General features: G+C 33.6%; 1 protein-coding gene and 1 long non-coding RNA gene across 2 annotated transcripts in view; one reads left to right on the forward strand and one right to left on the reverse strand.

Annotated features, from left to right (window-relative positions):
* The window catches only part of PACRG (parkin coregulated), a 95,583-nt gene that overhangs the window by 62,365 nt on the left and 11,015 nt on the right, over positions 1 to 22,203 (forward strand). The gene's annotated exons all lie outside the window — the stretch shown is intronic.
* Positions 1 to 22,203, reverse strand: part of LOC148224288 (uncharacterized) — an 80,779-nt gene that overhangs the window by 17,566 nt on the left and 41,010 nt on the right. The window contains exon 3 of the long non-coding RNA XR_015802299.1: positions 15,162 to 15,227. This is a non-coding gene — a long non-coding RNA (uncharacterized LOC148224288). The remainder of the gene's footprint in view (positions 1 to 15,161; positions 15,228 to 22,203) is intronic.

Below are 22,203 nucleotides of genomic sequence, written 5' to 3' on the forward strand. Positions count from 1 at the left end.
AAATTTAAGTTTCCTTTGAGTCATTGCTTACCTTGTGCTTCCACAGTGTGAAAGACAAAATGCAGTAACTTACCTTAGTATGAATTTTTGGTTAACATGTTCACAGATCAGTTCAAATGGTTGCAAAAAAACAAAAAAAACCACAAAACCCACAAAAAACAACAAAAGCCAAGCCACATATTAATCAGGTGAAAACTGCAGTCCTTTTTATGTCTGTTCCAAAAGCTAACCTTCTGATCCTGTGCAGCACTTTGGGTGAAACCACAGGCAACTATAAATTGATACAAAAGGGCATAGTATGTATTTGTTTGGAAATTTGTATTCCGTCGTTATTAAGACTAGTTTACTCATTTGAGAGTTAGAATATTAATTTTCCTGTTCAAAATTGTTGCTGTCATACAGTTATCAGAGGTTGATTCATTTTGAGCTCAAATAATAGCTGCCAATTTTCTAATTTAGCTGGAAATTTTTAGCTTAAGCTAAAGATGAAGAAAGCTGCATTTTTGCTTTTTAGAACTAGATCTGTGTTTTATGTCTACTTTCTGCTTTATAGTTTTTCATTCCTTATATGGTTTGCTGCTTTTCTGAAGAGGTTGGGAAAATAATAAAAACTCTTCAGTAATATCGCTGAATTTGTCCTGTTCTTTTTTTGATGAACTATAACAAGCATATAGCCAAAGCCATGATACTACAAACCTTCCCCAAAATGAGAAAAAAAAATTTTAGATAAAGCTTTTCTGATGAGGAAAAACCTTGATCTTTTTTGAATTTATGCTTGGATTTTTATTAATCTTTTACCTTGAACTTACTCAAAAAAATTCCTTCACAAATTAGATTAGAAATGAGTAGCATATTATTTGCAATGTATTTATCATCAACTGTGATTAATTTGATCTATTATTTCTGTGAGATAATAAAAGAAGATCATAAAGTTCAGTCCTCCTTCAATAGAAGTCCTTAAGCTATGTATAACAAGGGTGGAAAGATGAATTGAATACAACTTCCTGTTCCCATAGCTCCTGACATCAATCCATCAGTGATCTCTTGTCTCTAGACAGTCATGACAGCAGAAAGCAAGGTTATGTTAATGTGTTCTTGTGTACAAGAACACGTTAGAGTTGCAGCTAATTAGGGACAGCAGTTTGTTTTCAAGGGTGTGGAAAGTCAAACTTACATGAATTGACCACCTCAGAAGGTGATCTAGACCATCTGACTGACGTTGCACAAAGTTGATTTCAAATGCTCACTAGAATAGAATAGGATATTTCAGTTGAAAGGGACACACCATTAGTCCACTGCCTGACTACTTTCTGATGGATTAGATAAATAGATCAGTTAGATAAAACTAGAAACCATCAGTAACAATCACAGAGAGCAGGAGCTTCAGCCCTATGCCTTTTCCCCAGATAATTGTTTATTTATGCATTAAGAATCCTAGATTATTAATGGTTTTTTAAAACATAACCTAATGTGGTGATATCATCTAATATGTTGACTATCAGGTTAGAATAATCTTTCAAAAATATATTTTAAGAAGTGGCTTAATTTTTAGATTTGCACTAGCTGTAATTCAAAAGCATTGAGTTATTTGATGAAATTTTAAAGGTAGCAGATACACATTGGTACTGCTAGAATTGTGCTGTTTCTCTTAATCTTTTATTTTATCAAAGAGGTTTGCTGATAAGCCTTAGAATGTAAAAGTGAGTTCTCTCTAAGAGTGAAGCTGTTTTTCTGCTTTAATAATTAATTCGGTATCCATGTATATTTCATTATAAAGTGACAGCCTTTTATACTGCTGTTATTTCTCTAAGGAAGTCAAAACTATTCCATCCTTGCACAGAGTAACAGATAATGTGCACAAGCACATTATAATGGTTTTTCTAAGTTTTTATGCTTAAAGCAATAGTTTCACATCAGCTAAGAATTGTCTTTGCTTATACCCACATTCTCATCTGCAGGTTATGAAATTGATGGTATAACCGAATAAGCCTCTAAGATATTATCTAAATAAAAACTATTGCCTTTTATTTCCAAATGGGTTTTTTAAAGTAATTGCGTCTGATCTGATGTTACCTGAAAATTACTTGATTCAGGTGTTCCATATCATACCATATATATAAAATTTCACTAAGCCAGTAGAATCTTCCAAGGCCTACCTAGGACCTACCAAGAAATACTGTGTACCTGCATACAATTATTTACAGTTGCTCAGCAATAAACAGTACCTGAGTCACATTTGGTGAGTGTTTGTTTCTGAATACTTTAAAATACTTCGTGAAATTGTTAAATAGTTAAGTTCTTTATTTGCAAATTGCTTTTTAAGTCTATCTATCTAAGTCACAGATTTAGTGGGCCAAGTATTTTGTTCTAACTGTACTTACTTTTTACTCCAATTTATTTCTAACTTTAAGTGTGTGAGGTTTTTTCCCCCTCATAGAAATGTTTAACCTGTTCTCTAATAAATGCTACATTTTTATGAACAACCATGACAAAGCCTTTTTCAAGACCTCCTAAAGAAACACCTTCTAGTTAAGGTGCAGATTATGATATCACATATTTTCCCAGTTGCCTACAACTTTATTGATATCAAGAATTTAAATAAGTTCAAACCATTCATTCCTCCTTAGCAAAAAGTGTTATACCTATATCCTGTCCAATGCTCGTCTTAGATTTTGTTTTGGTATGGGGATTTTAAGTTTCGATATTGTTACCAACTAGGGATATAATAACTATTGTTCTGTAATTTCTAGAAGGTTATTATTTTTCCTGGTTGTCAGATCTTTGGGCCGGTTGTTATTATTAATCATTGTATGAATGGTTTCTGGATCATTAACCACTCTGCAGTCCTTTCAGACTCCCACCATCTCATTTAGTTTGTGAGTTTATTCCAGAATCTTCTGTTTATTTTATTGGTTGGGTTAGTCTAGGCAAGAGAAAGCTAATTGAGAGCTAATTGCAGTCTTCCAGTGCCTAAAGGGGTGTTGTGGAGGAGACAGAGCCAGACACTTTTCAGTGGTGCGCAACAGAAAGCAAAAAGGCAGCAGTCACAATTTGCAATAAAGAAAATTTTAACTGGATAGTGGAAAAATAGTTATCCATGTTTGAGGCAGGGAATTGAATGAGATGATCTCCAGAGGTCTCTTCCAAAGTAAATTATTGTGATTCTATGAAATGAGATGGATGAGCCTATTATTTTATATTTCTGCATTACCTTTCTATTGAAAATGTCATAACATACTGCTGCTTAATTAATAAGACTTCCCTGTACTTCTGAAACAAGTGCTTTAGTGGTAAAGAAAGTAAGGCACAAAAATAATGGTACTACTTGAAATGTGTTAACAAACTTAATTCATTTTATTACAGTCTTAAAATTCCTTTAATTTAAAATCACATCTTTACCATGTGCAGTATTTATACATACATGTGTATTTTTCAGTACATACTTGATAATTCTCTCTAGCCATAGGTAAATTTACAGCTTCATTCATGAGATGTCTGAGATTTATGTTCATGTTCAGTTTACCATAACTAAATGATAAATATAAAAACACCTCCACCTTTAGATCCTACAGTCAACACACTAAAACCTCTCTGAACTTGTGTCAGTTTAGTTCTTCTTGAAGGCTTTGATATTCATGTAGCTTACTGAGGAATATCCCTTTTTCAAGCAGGAAAGCCAGAAATGCTAAAAATTAGTATTATTATTCTGTTGACAATGCACGAAGTGCTTTGGGCCTCTAGATTGAATGTGATTCAAATGACTCAAAGACTTGACAGTACTTGTCATGTAGAATCAGGTTCTAAAAGTGACTGAAGTGGACAGTCTCATCTGTTTTCTCTTTAACTTATAAAAACTAATGAGGAAAAAGGTATCTAATACCTCACAAATCTCCTACCAAGCTATTGAATACCAGAACCTGGAGGCAATATATGGAATAGTAATTAATTTATCTGGCAACTATTTTGGTAACCATCAACTGGAACATCTTTCTAGCTTCTCATTTTATTTCTTAAGATGTGGTGAGGAAACAGGAACATTGTATTCTACGTACAGCCTCACCATTTCTTATTAAAGGACAATATTTTTCCTTTACTTGCTGGCCATATTCTTTTTAATGCAGCCCAGGATGCAATTTTGCTTTCCTTGTGACAGGAGTATTACTGGCTGTTCTGCAATGTGGCCATCACCATAACCCTCAAGGGAGCAGGACTGTTACTCAGCCAGTCACTTCCCAGCCTCTACTTGTTCTATTCGAGCTGCAGGGCCTTGCACCTCTGGTTGAATGCCACAATGTTTCTTCACATTTCTGAAGGTTCCTTGAAATTTAAGCTTTAGTTTACATTTACTCATCGTTCTTAATGTTGGGCTTTGCCTTTCACATTTGGGGGGGGGGGGGGGGGGGGGAGGATGTAAAAATTAAATATAAAATCCACATGTTCTAGGAAAATTGATAGTGACTTAAGTGTTGCAGCACAATATCTTCTCCAAGGTCTGGTGTGGGTGTGCACACATGTTAATCCATCAGTAATATCAGACAATATGTCATTTTGCAGTTAAGGAAACAAAAGATGGATTCTTTGAAACCCCCATTTCTTCATTTGTTTATGTTTGCTGTTTTACTGAGTGCTTAAATATATCTTTATGTTCTTTCCTCCTATTAACATTTGGTTTATTTTGGTAATTTAGAATGGTCAATGTGGAGATGAGTTTCAAGCATAAACTGTAGAAATGTTTGGAAGGCCTTTAAAGATATGGTATTGGACAAACAGTTAACATCTAACATTAGAGATTCAAAAATCCTTCCAGGCCCTTGCATCTGCATGTACTCCTTTGACTGCAGTTTCTTTCTCTTCTAAGGCAAGACCAGAGTAAGGAATATAAATATAAAGCCCTTTAAGAAGGATTCCTGAGCATAATTATTAAAGCTGATAACATTTTGGCTCCTTTTACTTGGGTGTAGAGTTATCTGCAAGAATAAGTAGTGTTTTTAGAAACAGACTGCTCAAATGGAGCTACTGGGCTAGAAAAACTAGGATAAAATAATGGTGGTATTCAGGATTTTTGAGTCTATGTTCTGACGATACCACTGGATTTGTGGGAAAATTTCTGTGTTTGGATACTGTTCTGTTCTTCCATTCCTAAGAATGGTGACCAACAGCATATCCTTATTAATGTTGAAACAGTCAATAGTTTTAGATTATATGTTCTGTCTCTGCCAATAAGCATTCTTCATGCTAGTATGATGATACATGAATCTTAAATTTTCATTTGCTTTTTCAACAAACTGGGAAATGCCATACATCCCAATCAACAAAAACTCTGTTTTGATTCATTATTATGCTCTTTTACTACAGAAACATATATTTTTCCTTAGGATCTGATTTCATCTAATATGCAGGATGGATAGAGTTTACTTGAAATGGAACTGCATGAATACTTGCTTTGGCATCAGAACCAGATTAAAGAAATTCCAGCTGTTTGTTTATGTCCTGTGCCACAGTTCAATGTTTCCTCAGTTGCACTTAGGTTTCATTTTATTAATCAGGTCACTATAATGGTATATCTTAAAGCCAGTAAGAAATGCATTTGTGGTGGTTTTGGTTTTGTTTTGGTTTGGTGGGGTTTTTCTCCTCTTAGTTTTATTTATATTTAGGTCATCACAATAACCTGACAGCATCCATAGAGATATTTGTACTGGTACAGTTGAAAGGTGTGAGCCCTGGCAGTACATGAGGAAGCAGAGGGAAGGAGGAAGGGAAGATGTCTTAAATCCATTTTATACATATCTACAATTTTAAAAGATAAAATATCTAACCAGTGGTCTCTAGGAACATTGCATGAAGAGTATTTTGGTTTATATCTTTATAATCTGTGCTTTTTTATAGTGGCCTCATTTTATATCAGATCACTTCACAAAGGTTCATCAGTTTATTTTACACAGTTCATGCTATTAAACCTGTCTTGTAGATAAAGGTCACAGAGGGAGACTTTGTATTAGATTTCTAACTGTAACTTAATCCTGATAATTTTTTTAAATAATTTAATGATTAATTAGAAGCTGGTCATTTTATTCTAATGCTTGACTGTTCAGATTACTTAATTTTATTTATTTATTTTTCCTGTTCAACTCCTGCTGACTTATACAATTTTTATGAGGGCTCTAACTGAAAGACTTTAGAAACTTTCTTCAGATCTTTAAATCCTTTAAAATTGCCTAGAATCAAAGTATACTATTTCAGTAAAATGAAACAAATATTTCAATTAAAAATACAGAAAATGTAGTTTCCAGACAGAAATCAAACCAAACAAAGCTCTCTTTATTCTTCTACTAGGCAATTCTACAAATCAAATCCAGGCCTCTGAAGTGTGCTTCCTGGAAAACAAGGAGTAGACATACAAAAATTTTAAAGTAAAAGTACTCTATGGCCTTAGATGTTCTGGTTTTTTCAAGGGGCAGAAAGGGAGAATCCAGAACCCTCCAATGCATCTTTCAATTATTCTTTCTTTTCCTGGAGTTCTTCTTTCTTAGCAAGAACACATCTTCAGCTGCTTTAGCTAAAGAATCAAAGAATATATGGAATAGAATATATATATAATATATATTATATATTATTAATATATATTATATATAATAGACTATATATAATAGATATTTTGTAGACACCAAACTGCTAATAAATTTACACCATATGTCTTCTCTAATAGGATCTTTCTATACAATGTGTAAATCATCCCTGTTGAGAGGCAGAAGGTTGATTCTATAGATAAAAACTTTATGACGTTTTTATAAAAAATGAAAAGATCACATTTTAGATTGTGTAGCAAATGTAACAAGTACTCAGTGATGCAACTTCAGAATTGTCCTGTAATTTTTGATTACAGTATTTATCTGCCTCCCTGTATTTTTGCAATCCTAAAGATAAGTACGTATTTTCTGTCCCACTCTGTGCAGTGCAGAAACAAATTGAAAATCCTGTAGAATGAAAGTTAAACACGTTTCTTTTTTAATGCCATATTTAACTATTTGTAACTTCATTCTAGTATCCTAAATTTTATAGATAAGTTTTGAAGAAAAAATAATATTTCTGCAGAGATGAATACACGGTTATCTTATTTAAGGGAAAAAAAACCAAAAACCTCCTACCTCTTAACAGGAAAAAATCAAAACCCAAAATTGAATGTTTCCATCTCTATTAAAAGACTATTTGTTATATCTTAAACTTTTCATAGAGCTGTGAAACCTTATGCATCACAATGTATTGAATAAAATACCTTTCAGTACACAGCTATTATTCATGCCTTTTGCTATTTTGAAGCCTAATCTTATTGTGATGATAACAGTAGGAATGTTTTGCTTTTTTATTTCAATAGAGTCAAAACCCAGTACACCTGTTTATGATTAGTTATTCTCAATTGCTTGCATTTTAGTAAGAAAAGGGAATATGTTATGTACATTATTTCTGTCTTGAATCATGCTGGAAGTGGCCAGCTTAAAATCAAGTACTCTGCTCTAACTAGAACTCTGTGTGACACCAATCTAAGATTCATCATTATTCCCTGTATACACAGGTCAGTGAAGTGCACTGCTGTATGGAGACCCCAAGGAAAATGAGCTAGGAAAATTCTGATATTAGTGTATGATAAAAAATAACATTGGTATTAAAAATCTCATTTTTATGGAATACAGAGCACATAGTAAACAGTACAGTATTGTGCTTATGCAACCAGAGGGCTACTCAAAAATATGGGTCATAAATATAATCCCATGAAATCTGTGGTTTGAGGGAACAGTTTATATGGAATAGTTGCAGCTGAGAAGAGATTCAAATAATTAAGCATACATATAAATATTTATGAAAATGTATAGATTTATATAAATATAGATTATTTTATACAAATAGATAAATATAAATTTATTAAAATATAGAGAATTATATAAAAATACATATTTTATAGCTAGCTCAGAGCATCATCTCTATCCTGTTTTTCAGATTATATAAGAAATATTACAGAATAATGAAGTGAGCTTATCTAAATTTCATTTTACTTTAGTCTTTGTTAATAAACTTCATAGAAAAGCTTTCAATAGCAACTGAAACATTAAATTGCACAAATGTTCAGTTGCCACACAGTGGTGGGAAAAAAAGCAGTAAAGGTGAATCTATTATACATATAAAGAAAAAATATATTGAGACAGTTGAAACCTTCTTAGTAAGCTGACATCCATTGCAGTAAATTTCAAAATTTGGTGAGAAAGGGGTTGGTTGTATAACTTATAACAAGTATCTCATCTCTCTGAACAAATTTAAGGATAGGACATATAGAGGAAGAATCCTTTAACTTCACAGAAAGAGGCATAAGTTTTAAGATTATTTTTTCCAAAGCATTCACAAACAGGGCCAAGAATTTTTGTTTAATGGTTACTGTTTAAATGGAATATGCAAGTCCCACCCTACACACTTCTAATGTGGATTGCATGGGAGAGGTGCAATTATTCATATTTTGATGGCTTTTAATACAGAAAATGGTTAAAATATTTTGGTGGAATATTGTAGTGAAAAATCTATATGGAACAGGTTATAATAAAATGATCATTCATCAATACTTTATATCTAATTCCATATTGCTATAATTTAACAATTTATGTATTATGCAATGAGCTAAAAGATTTTCTTCCACTTACCACCTTTTTAGTTTTTGCAGAATCTTTTCTTAAATGTACTGATATAATTTAAAGGGTTTTTTCTCTAGTGATTTGACAAATCAGTCAAATATGGATCAAGTCCTAAAATCTACATTAAATAGTAATTAGTGACATAAGTCTCATTGAAATGAGAACAATCTTTCACCTATTCCTTTACAAAAAAGTTATTGAAGAGACATGCTGTAGAAGTATCAGAAACTTGTTTCCTTCAACTGATCAGCAAAAATGAACCCAAACAAAGTAGCAACACTTCTCTGAACCATCTGTCTCAACTGTTAAATGTTGTGCATATTAAGATAAGAGTTTTATTCAGTATGGTTCTTCGCTGAAAGCAAGAGATGATCTTGCAGTCTCCTTAGGTTTCCAGTGATGATGTCAGAATCCAAAAACCCATAAGGATTGTTTGTGGCATCACACCAAGATGTACCCAAAGGGATGAAAAGGGGATGACTCAGGAGTGCAGCAGCTACCATCACAAAACTTTACATTTGTCCTATTTGCTTCCATGATTTCCATTTGTTCTAAAGTAATGGGGAAGCCTCAGACAACAAAAACCTCCGTGTTACTAGATGCATTTTTGTTGCAGCCTGCTGAATATTATTACTTTTAAAGTATTTGCTGCTCTAATTGCAACAATACTGTTTTTTCAGCGTCTGGGAAAGCTTCTTCAGCGTGGACTGTAAAGGTTGACAGGGAAATGGTTGCTATGGAACTATTTTCTGAGCTGGCATGGCAGAGCAACATTTGGCAGGATTTAATTTGCATCTCTTCCATGCTGCAATTTCTCCAGGAGGATCTGATCACCAGTCACCCAGAAAGCATAGCTCTGCACTGAAAGTAGTTGTTTCCCCAGAAATAGAGCAAGTGTTAACCCTCCCACCCCCACATTTAGCAAGGTTTTTAAATCAGTGAAGATCAATCTACGAAATTGTCATCTAGTAAATATCCTGTTTATTAGTTACAGTAGATCCTGAGCTTTCTAATTTTTTTCATGAAGGTGTTAGACTGATTAAGGAGGAAAAACTGTTTTGTTAATTACAAGAATTAACGATTGCTGACTCAAGACTGTAAGTGTGAAACACTTGGACTTGCCATTTCTCCTAGAGACCTATATATAATAAATATTTTGTCTTATCTGCCATTGAAATTAAGTTTAATGTTGTGAAATTAGTTTTATGATCATTTGAAAGGACTTTTGTCTTAAATCTTTAGTTAATCTATATCTTATTATTATTAGGATTATTACTTCTTACTAATAGTGCTAGTTGAATAAAATATTTGCATAAATAAAATAGCCATTGCATAGCTGCTCTATTAAATTGAAGGCTCTGGAAACAAGAAATTGTAGCAAGAAAAACTAGTGTAACATATTGCATGAGAGGATTATAATTTCAAAATTAAATATTAGGAAAACTGCAGTCTTGTATGTTATCCCGTGCTCTATTTCATGCTATTATTTCCTCAATAAACAAAAACAAAAACGAATTCATAATCATTATACAAGAAGGGCTGGTTTGGGGATCTTACAAGTCAGAATTTCATTCCAGGCAAGAGGTATGTGGCAACTTAAGTAATAATTCTTTTTATTTGACACTTTGCCTCTGAGATTTCCTCTTACCGAAATATTGCTAAATATGTTAAAAGGTTAACCAGCTCATCGTGCCAGAGCTGCGGTGGTCACAATTGCTGTTTCCCCACCTAATCGTGCCTGTGTTTCGGCAGCGGGCACAGCCGTGGCTGTGACACCCGCGCTGCTCGGGCTGCGCTCCCCGGGCTGGGCTGGGCTGGGCTGGGCTGGGCGGAGCGGCCGCGCTGGGAATGCGGGGCTGGACCAGCCATTTACGGGAGAAAGACCCCGTCTTTGAGTTCCAGAATAGGCGAGACCTGGGTCCTGCTCTGGGGAAAGTGTTCCCGGAGTGCAGTGTGAGGAGAGGTCTATTTGACTGGCGTTACTGCCTGCCCCTTTGTTCCCTGTGTCCTTGGCAAGGGCTGAAAGAGCTGGGTCTGTAATACTTGGGCCCTGCTGTGGCACTTAACGAAATAATAAGCCATTGTCTTCATTAAGCAAGCCTTGTTTTAGCAAACAGAATTCAAATACTAAAAAGGGAACATTTTTAAGGGGGGAGAATCAGAGACAGGGATGCTTTACAAAATTCCCTAGAGAAGCTGCTTTGTTTCCACTATTTTATTGCTACTCACTGAGAAGATTCATATTCAAATAGGTTGGGGTTGTGAATCGGTCGTTTGCACATTCTCATGCACCCAGGAAGGCTATGATTATGGCTAATTACAATGACGAATGGAATCCTAACAAGAGTGCTCAATCAGATTGCTGTTCATGCATGAAGCAGCACAGACCAGCCAATGGAGGTGTGATTTTGGTAATTACAAACAATGGGGGCTAAGTTGAAAAAAACTCCGTAAATCTGCTCGAGACAAAATAAGGTCTAATTAATCACTTTAAGTTTTGAATTCTCCAGATGATCTGCATGCTCAGTTCTCTTTAGCATTCTTTTAATAGACTTAGTCTAAAGAGTAAGAATGCATCCCCATTCGCTCATATTTTCACTGGACAAAATGCAACTGTTTCAAAATATTCTGACTTTCCTGTTGTGACCATCGTGTTGCAACCTGTTTTTCAGGCAAGTAGATGGAATGTTAGAAAAGTAAACATACTGTTGTTTATCTTGCTAGCAATGCCATTATCTGTGTTGAGAAAAGCATTGAAGTTTCTTTAAGTTGTCATATTATTATTGACCTCATTCCCAAACTCAATTTTATAGAAGTAAATGGGAATTTTGACATTGCCTCCAAGGACTGCAGATTTTAAATCTGCCTTTATAAAGTTGTACTTGGGCTAATGTAAATAAATTACTTAAAATTCATACATTTTTTCTTACCTAATTTTTTTAATGAAGAAATATTAGCAGCATGTACATAAAGTCAAATGACTTTAATCTTTTGGCAGTGAAACTTTGAGGACAGGTCAGTTTTTCTTTGTGTATTAGCATTCATCCCAGATTTTATTTTGGACATTTTATTATGTGAGCCAATATTTTCATAGTATAAAATGAGTAGATTAATTTTTCCCTAAATAAGTATTATATTGAATATAATAGCCTGGTTTCAGCACTCTAGGGAACATTTGAGGAACTATTTTTTTTGTCAATTCCGTTGGTGTGAAGGGATCACCTGTCTATGTCACTTCAGTGAAACCTTGCGCTGACATAGACACATTTTAAATATGAAGGTACTATGTATTTAGAAAACCTGTAGAATAAATCCCTTTTATTGAGCTGCCATGTGAAAAACGCAAACCAAAAAGTAAATAGAAATTGTTTTGGATCATTGCTATTTGTATGCATATCTTCTCTAGTTTTATTGGGTCTTCCTCTGTCATTTAAACAAGTCAGCACTTTGCAAAAGACCCTTTTCTTATTAGAAGGCTATTTCAGTGTACAAAATACATAATTGTTGTCGAGAATTTTGTTGAAGTTGATGCACAGGATCAGATTTTGACTGGATACATCAGATTTTGACTAGACAGTTTTAAGCAGTAGTATTTTGTGAGATTTCAGATTTAGGCTAAGGATTGTATTGATGCTTATTTCACGTGATCGTATAATTTGTCACTAATAGTAAAACTTCTGTCACCTTTATACCACAAAATGATGCTTTGCACAAGTTGCTGTATATCTTTCATTATTGGTTGGCTTAAAACACATGATTATAATTGTGCCATTTGGTTGTGTGGAGGCCTTGGTGACAATTGATAGAAACTTTTTGGTGTGCCCTTTAACTAGTCTGATAGGGATTCTGTCATATTATGAATTACGTAGGATCCAGCTGTGCACAAGCCTCTCATTAAGGTTCATAGAACAACTACTTTCAACCATGCCCAGATTTGTAAACTTCTCTGGAGAAAGTATGGTCCATAGTACTTCATTAAATGATTGAGCCAGGAAAATAGCTTGCTGCTGCCAAAATGATAATTTTTCCCTACTGGCTTCTGCAGTTTCCCTTGGGTAAGTCCAACTGTTCAGCTAGGCCTAAGGTGTGTTTTGCTCCCCTCACTAAGCTGGTGGATAGTGTTCTGTTGGTTTGGTGATCTGAATTGCTCAGCAGAGGGTAAGAGAACACCAGAGCAAGCAGGAGAGAAAGATACTGCAAATGCAAGCATGATCATGGAGAGAGGGAGGAAGTGTGACCTCATTGAGTGTGTCACACAGCCAGATTGTTTTAGTCATCTGTTGAAATGATGTTCGTTCTGGCCTTGACTGTATTTAGTCCTTTTTCTTCAGTTCTCTCCATTAACAAAATTGTTCAGGGAGTGTCTCAAAAGCTTTTTACCTCATTTGGTTGCATCTAATGTGTATTAAATACTTGTGCTTTTGTATGGAAAGCCTTGGTTTAATATTTTCCTTTGATTTTCCAGTAGTCCATCAAATTAAAGCCATCTGGGTCATATGCCAAACACCTGGATATCTTAAATTAGATAACCCATTTGATAGCTCAGCCTCATGCTCTGTATTTGTCTAACAAAAAGTGGAAGTAATCACTTTGCCTAGCTGCAGTTTCTCATTTGACATAATACAAATGAATATGGTCATGATTTTAACTTGAAAATCTTAGGAAAAGCTCTGCATATGATGCATGTACAGTAATCTCGTCTGTGAATTTGCCCACTGGTGAGATCAGTTAGTTTTGTCCCTGCTTCTGTGTGTCTTCAAATCATTACTTCTTATTTTGAGAAAAATACAGGAGTAGGAGTAAAAGAAGTACTTAAAACTTTTCTCTCTGTGAAAGGAACCTCTGTCCTTCACTGACAGGGTATCTTCATCAGGATAGGAAGAAAGAATTCCTACATCAAAATATCTAACAATTGAGACAGGTAGGAATAAGGGTTTTCTGCTGTTATATGATGTTATGATAGATATAGCTATATTGCAATGGGTTAAAATATTTTCTAGCCTCAATAGATTGTGAAATTTATAATAAAAACATATATAAAAATATTTTAAATGCATTTGACTTCGCTTATAGAAGATCATTAAGAAGATCATTAGTTTTTTCAAAGATATCAGTAGTCATAAAGGATATTACAATTGGAGAGATGATAAAATCAAGACTAGTGTATTTGCATTGCTAGTCTATTAATTAGAATTTATTTCAAGTAAGAAACATTTTTCAAGTACATAGTGGTATGGTGTGATATAGAGCTTTAATTGGCATTAATTTCATTTCTGGTGACTTATATATCACCTATAAGGCCTTTATTTTCTCAGTGTAATGTTTTTTCACTGAGCTGTATTTGGAGAAACTCAATAGTTCTTTATCTTATCAATAAATGAATTTAGCAAAAAAACTTGCATAAGATATTACTTGAAGTAAGCATAAAGAAAATCTAATTTTATTTGTTTTAACAGTGTATTACTACAACACAAAAGTGAGCCATATTCTACTATATGAAGTTGCTTTAGATATGAGCTAGACTCCAGAAAAGAAAAAATCTACAGATTTCTTTAGCTAGGCACTCTTAGTTAATTTATTCTGCTTGTCAGAAACTTTTGGGACATACAAAACTCAGCTGGTCTCATGGCATCTCTGACAACTCATTCCCACAAGAATCAGCTGGCACATTTCATTTTTGGAACAGGAGGCACTAAATTGTCAAAGAATCACGAAAAACATACTGAGATTAGAACACTATCCTATGGTCTTCAGTGACAGAATTACTTATGAATCAAGGAGCAGTATCAGTTTGCTATCTGCCTGTCTCTATTACATTTAGAACAAAAATAATAAGGGACCCTAATACCTCTGTAGGTCAGTGAGTATTATTCATATATTATGTAAAGCAGCACATGAAAGATATTCTACAGGCAATGAATATGTCATTGCATGTTTGGTGATGCCAACCATTTACTTCATAATTTTCTCACTGTTACAGGAACATTATTTTTACTCTTCATTTCAGTCTGATACCAATGCTACCTTTTTTGGTTTACTGGGACCTATTATGCTTTTGTTTCCTTTTTCTTGAGGTATTTGCAAGTCTTAGTGAGAATAAAAATATTATAAAGTTGGAAAGTATTGCTAATGCAATAAAAAACAAAAGTTAGACAAGTTTCTCAACTGGAACGTAATAAATTGATTAAATCTAACACCAAAAAAGTTATAGACAGTAATAGTAAAAGTTACTCCTGGTGATATTAATTTATTCTTAGGGGTTTCTTTTTCTGTGAGGTTGGTGGGAGTTCGTGCTTATCTTAACATAAAACTTTTTTTTAAAGTCTGACAATGTCAGTTGAGTGGAAGATGGTTATGGGATACTGGGTATGATGGAAATATAATGCAATTTTGCTATGCATTAGTGAATTTAGTAGAGACAGGAAATGTAACTTTGTACAAGGCAGTGAAAAGATGTAATTTTTATTATTCTGTAGTTCTACTTACCTTTTCAAGAAAGATTAATTTAAACAAGCATAGAGAACCCCAAGGATGACTAGAAGGATAAAATACCTGTTAAAGAGAGAGGAGAGTGGTGTATTTAGCTGAGACAAACATAACTTGAGAAGGAAATATGCTACTCAGAATAAATGCATGGTTATAGATTGTGACTAGAAATTGTGTCAGTAGTGAAAGTCTGGAATAATCTTCAAAATTGTGTGGCAGCAGTCACTTGAAAGGCTTGTGGAAGAATTGTATGTCAAAATTGTAATTCCTGGAGATTTCTGGTAGATAATAAAATTCTGGTAGATAATAAATTATTTTGTATGTGTCTCTATAAGTATGATTTTCTCAAAGGGGTACTAAAATAAAACCTTAACTTCTTATTTGCACAGTATTCATTCAGTTCTTCAGTGTTTCTTTTTCTTGACAGAAGGAGTGCAAAACAAAAATCTTTTGGACTAGAAATATTTTTTCTCTTGTTTTATTTCTTGAATTTTTTTTGTTTATTCATTTGAAGTACTCAGCATTTCTATAATTAACAGAAAGTTATCTGGACAATTCTTCTCTTGAAGTTTGACCTTTGTTCGTAAAGGAAAGATACTTGTAGCCATGAGTGGTTTTTGCCTTCAGGAAGCAAGCTAAAATAAGACAGATAACTTGGAATTATTGTCAGTAGTTTTATTCTGTAGATGTATTAAGAAGGAGGATTCTTTTAATAATTTCCAGCTTTACTCAGTGGTCTGTATGGTATGGCAAAAATCATTTTACTCCAACTAAATTTGCAGATTGACAGGCTCTTTAGCAATAGTCTTCAAACAAATTTAATAATAAAATAGTAATATGGTGGTTGCATATTAAGGTCATATCATGATTCCTCATTTTGCTGATGTAAATTTTTCAAAATTGCACAACAATCAGGATGTATTTAGTATTGGATCAAAACTTACCTTTTTTTTTTGTGACTGTCTACATTATGATTGACAGTTTCCAGAAGGTTGCAGGACTGAAATGTTTTGGTAATTATTTGTTGGTATAAAAGTGTTGTATTTGATTGCAAGTTCAGACTCATTCACTACAGCCTAAATTTTAAAAAATAAAATTAAAAAAACCCGATTTTCCCTACATTTTTGTTTTAGAAAGTATTTATCTCTTAGATAGACAAAGTGAAAATGGGAAAGGTTATGTTTTCCTGCAGAAGTGAGAACTACAAAATGTAATTTCACTGACTAACATTCATTTTTATTAGGGAATTATTAATTTTTATTTAATATAGCAGCCAATCACATATAAATATATATGTCTACAAAAACTTGATTGCGGATAGAAACCAAATAGGAAAGCTAAGTTCTCCAAGTACTTTGACACGTGATTATTTGGTAATCTTTTAGTATTAAAACTTGATCTATGTTCCATCAATTCATAGTAATTTACAATAAAATGTAAATGTAATAAAATAAATGAAAATAAATGTAAAAAAATAAAATGTAAATGTATGGCATTAGAATGCCATAAACTGTCAATGTAGTGTATAAAATAATCAGCTAAATCGATATCCTCTTGCTAAAAAGAACTTCATTTATCCATAGTAGTGTTGCAAGAACCTATTTGAAAGTTTTTAATGAGATATGCTGTGGGGGTTTTATTCAAGAAACACAGTTGCAACCTTCAAGCAGAAACAACTGAGGTATTTGTTTGTAATTAGGTATATGCTTTTGTCAACTTCTCCATTTAGGACTTCATGTATAGTGTTTGCATTAAGACTATGGAACAACAGTGTTCCTTTTTGAATAGTTTGAAAGAAGGGAAATAAGAGAGAAAGGCAAGTAGCTGATATCTTGCTCCTGAAAGAGGACCCAGCTGGAATTCATACAGACTCATTGCTGGGTAACCTACAGCTGCTCCAGTAAGAATATCTTACTGCAGGCATTCCTCTGGACACTGATATTTAGTACTACCTCAGGAATTAGTAGAAATGTAATCTAAACATGAGTACTGGAAAAAAAAAATCTTAGTTCTGCTGGAAGTTTTACAGGACGTATTTATGATTGTTTGGATTTTATTATCACTTTATATGTATACATTTTAACTGAGATATATGTCACCAACATGTGGCAAATTGGTTGTCAGAAGCAATACTGCCAAGTAAAAGCACGGTATGGCTTAATTAACATCTTTAAGATAGTTCTAAAATATTTTTAGTAATTACCTAGAACTGTCACATCACACTAAATACTATCTTAGTAATTAGGTAATATACTATTATATAGTCTAGAAGCTAAAATAATACATTCAAATCAAACCCAGAATTTTGTATTTTTTTGCTAAGAATATTTTAATGAAATACTTTTAAATCACAAACCTACTTTTATAGTTAATATAATATTGTGGTTGGTTTTTTTTTTTTTCTCCGTCCTATTCAATATCTCTTACTGAAACTTCTGAGATCTTGCCATGGGAATTAACTTTTTAGCTGGAGATGGGTCTTATTGACTGGTGAGTGAGAAGAAAAAAGCAGACATCTACTTGGAAAATACCTTTGCATTTCACTTTTAAAATAGGAATTTTCCAGAAGTAGCTACAAAATACTTCCCATGCAACCTGGAGAAGGTTTGTAGTACAAATCTGATAGTGGATTCAGACATTAAACCAATAGATTGATAATTGGCATTATAATAATCATCATAACATAGAGAACGATACTATTCTAAAAGAAGGCTTAAATAGACACTTTGAAATTGTGTGTGCACAATTAATTTTATAATGTCTATATAATTCTTTCTAAAATGTGTATTCTTTAGTGGAAACTGAGGAGGCCAGAATGCTTTTAATCAGATACAAAATTGTGAAGGAGTACATATCTGATAGGAGAACGGATTTTGAAAAGTAGTGGTGTGCAGAGACAGAAGAATACTTCACTGCCTACTCTTCATGATACTGCTATTAGAAAGTTAGCAATGCAAAAAAAACCTCTTGAAATGAGACTGAGCATTGTAGGAATGCTTCTAATGCCTTTCTGTGATAAATATTCCAGCATAAAACAAGACTTGCTTCATATTGCAGTATATGAAGATGTAATAGTTCAATATTAAGTGAGAGGTTTTTTGCTGCATACCTAAATTTTTCCCTTAAGTGGAAAAAATTTGTTTTGTAAAAGTCTTACTGTTATTACAAAATAAGCTTTATTTATCTTAAAGTGGGGGTATTCTAAATGGCTAAAACAGTTTCCAATCATACTTTTACCTTTGAGATAATATTATTTTTATTGATAAAAGTTTTCTTCAGGAAATTAAAAAACCTGTCTATTCGATATTATTGTTAATGAATTTTGCAGTAAATTCAGTATTCCAACATCATTAATTTCTCCATTATTTTTTCCATAATTTCTTCTCTAGTATTTTTCTTTTATTTTTTGATTAGTTTCAGCGTGTATGGTAATGAAGAGATGCTTATGTTTTCTATTAGAGAGAGAAGTAAGTTAGTTTCCTTGGTAGTCTGATTCTACAATCACTGTTTGGTGTACTGTATCTTAAAGTTACTTTGACATGTAAATGGGTGTAATTTGCCTAGTTGCAGGGGTAATACCTGTTTTATTTCTACTACTAAATTATGTGGAGAAAGAATTGACCTTCTCTTTTTAATTTTTCACATGCCGTTCATATATTTGACTGACTATTATATGTGTCACTTCAAACTGAATTTCAGACCTTTTACTGAAGTTGTTAAAAAGCCTTCTATTCATTTTTAATAAGCAAAATCCCAGCCCTGAATGAGAACAAAAAAGATTATGCTTGAATTTAGTGAATATTAAAAATATAGATTCAGAGTTGTTACCCAAAGTAGTTTTAAAATTCCAGTGATCATATTCTCCTTTCAATTCAGAGCCCGAGAAAACTTTAAATACTTTATTATTCATAAGAACAAGATCCCATTATGCTCAGTCAAAGGTCTGTTTGTCTCATTTCTAAAGGGGATTGGCATGCAACAGTTGGGGAAAATATAATTAACAAGGTAAATATTTCATCTGTATTCTCCAGTATATCCTCCCAAATTCCAACTCTCAGTAGCAAATTTTTGCATTTAAGAAGACTGGATGGACCTTTCCTAATCCTTTTAAATCTATTTATTAATTGATCTCCATAATATACTTTGTCTATAAACTACTGTTTCCTTATGCATTTTATAAAAAAAAAAAATCTTCCTTTGATCTTAATTTATTACTGATTATTGTTTTTCCTTTGTATTATAAAAAAAAGTTGAATTACTGTTATCGATTCATACCTCCACTGTTCATGGTTCTGATGTATGCTGTTCAGTCACCACTTTATCTAAACAGAACAGTTCTAGCTTACTTAGTTTTCTCCACTATGAAAAAATGTTCTGTACCTTGAGTAATCCATGCTGCCCTTTATTGTCTCAATTTTTACATCCTCTTTAGTCATGGGAGTACAAAATTTTGCAGCAACTAAGCATGGTGAATTTATCATCTGACATAATGAAGCTTTATGACCATAACTTAATGTTTACTAATAATTGTAACCATTTTATTTATAAGCCTTTCTTACTGTTGCCAAATGCTGTTCCTACGTTTCAGATAACTATCTGCAGGGACTTTGATGTCTCTTTCCCAAGTAGTAATCTCAGGATTGTATAATTAGGATTTATTGTTTTCCCTTATGTGTATTACTCTACCTTTACCAATAATGAACTTAATCTATCATGCTATCGCCCTTTTCTAGTTATTGTTTAATATCTAGTTTACAGCATGGGCAAGCATATAACCCTTTGGAATCATGCTAGTAACTTCTCCACATTACAGAAATTGAATACTCGGTTCCATTCCTCCTTACTGCACTTCAAGTTACTACTATATTAAAGGGCTTTCCTTGTTAGCCTGTTGCTCTTTAGTCTCCATAAGAATCTTTTGATGAATTTGGTGCTCTATGTCTGCAATTTCAGACACCTAACTGTGCTAAATCTCCTTTGGAAGTGTCTTCTGTAGACAGTGGAGTAAGAGGAACATCATCTTAGCAAACAAGAAGGTGCAATAGAAGCAGGTCTGTAAAACAGTCAGTCATGATAACTTTGCATCCATACCACGTGGGTTATGGGAGATTTATGTCTGGGTATCTGTGCTTTGATTTCATGTGTTGAATACCCATCGGCAGTTGGAACAGGCTAAGTTAGCTCTTGGAGCACATCTTCTGATTTAGCTTTATCTGAATAGAATCCAATTCAAGCGCTCCAAGACCGCTTTTTGTTATTTGTGAGGATAGTAGGGAGATTTGTTTCAAAAGAAGCATACTTCCCTGAACTAATGCACTAACACAGACATTTCTCACATGGCATATGCTAGACTCCCATTCAGAATCACCCCCAGAGTCACACCTCTGTCTCTTCTGTAGCTCTTCACTCCAGAGATGGTAAAGCAGGGTTTCACAGGTAGGAATGCACCATTTTATCAAAGATTTCTAGAAATACCAATACAAACACAGAACCATCCTTTTCTTGCAGCACATGCCTCCTATATGGCTTTTAAGATGTTTTGAATCCTTCCAAGTATATCATATTTATATATGTATCCATTCATTTTATGATCCATTTTACCCACTCAAGTGCTGTCCTATCTGTCATGTTCTGTTCTGTTGCTCTGAGTATTTGCTGGCTTGATAGGATGCACCAGTAAGAGATGCAGAAATAGCATAGCTATATTTACTTTAAGATAAACTGTTGTCAGTAGCTTTGATACAAATAAATTATTATTAAACATAGCATTTAAAGCTTTAGAACTTCTGGTGTATCTTCATGCAGTTAACATCTACTTCACAGCATTTTTTCCTTTAATATCTAACAGAAGCTCTCCAACAGTGGGGCTCAGCTATAGTTTGTACTTTATAATACCTCTCACTAATTTTCTTCCTTCCACCACATTTCCATGGAATCTATTTTTCAATCTCCCACTCATCTCAATACTTTTGAAGGACGTAAGTTTCAAGCAGAGACAAAAATTTTCAAGTTCAGTACTTAAAATCTCTAGTGCTTCTGAAGAGCTTCCCCTAGCAAAATCAACAAATAAGGCAATGAAAACAAAACACTGCTTTATGTTTCTATGCTGCTTTATTTCTTTGAATAACTATGCTTACTTAATGTACAGGAGCTTCATGAGCCTCTTAATAACTTTCATCTCTCCTGCTGCATCCTCTACATTGTCCAGAGTTCTGCAGTAATTTTATCTCTCTCTATTTGTATTACTTTGAACATGTCTTTTGCCTAAGAGGAATATATGACCTTCAGCTTAAATATTAGAACTTGTACCGTGATGATGAAACACATATTGTATTTAAGTACCATGTCTTCAATGCTTATGAAAATACTTAAGTAAATAGAATATCTTTGTCTGGTGCAGAACATAATTTTTTGTTCCAAAATTTTGTTCCACAGTAGGCGACTGCTAGGCACTACTACAAGGAGATTAAGCCATTAGAAACTACTGAAACAAGATGTTTTCTTAAACATGCATGGTAGTTAAGTTTTGGAAAAAAATATTTTAAATGTCCTAAACTCTTTCTAATCTTTTGGAAGAAATGGTTGAAAGTTTGAGTTAGAATTTGCTTTGTTACCCATAATGATATGACTAAGGAAAAAGTGATATTGAGTATATCGCCAGATTGGCAGCAAACTAGGAGGCAACTTTGTATTCCATGGGGAGAGAAGCACTAAAAAGGGTTATTTTACTCTGAGAGTGCAGAAGTACAGGCTGAGATAACATACTCATACTGGACTATTATAAAAGTAAATTATACTTTAGGATTGCAAGGAACCTGTAAACTTTATTTGATCCAAACCCCCATGCAGGAACAACTTGGATCAGGTAGCTCAGAGCTGTGCCCAAGTGAGTTTTTTTTTAAATTTCCCAGTATCAAGTTTCTGTAACCTCCATGGAAAAGATGCATTTTTGCTGTCCTTCTGCCATGCTTGCTTGACTTTTAAGAAGTTGTGTGCTTTGAAGAGCCTGTCTAGCCCTTTTGGCCCTCTTTGTCCTGCCTGA

Source organism: Sturnus vulgaris, chromosome 3, assembly GCF_052056855.1.
Source record: "Sturnus vulgaris isolate bStuVul1 chromosome 3, bStuVul1.hap1, whole genome shotgun sequence".
NCBI lineage: Eukaryota > Metazoa > Chordata > Aves > Passeriformes > Sturnidae > Sturnus > Sturnus vulgaris.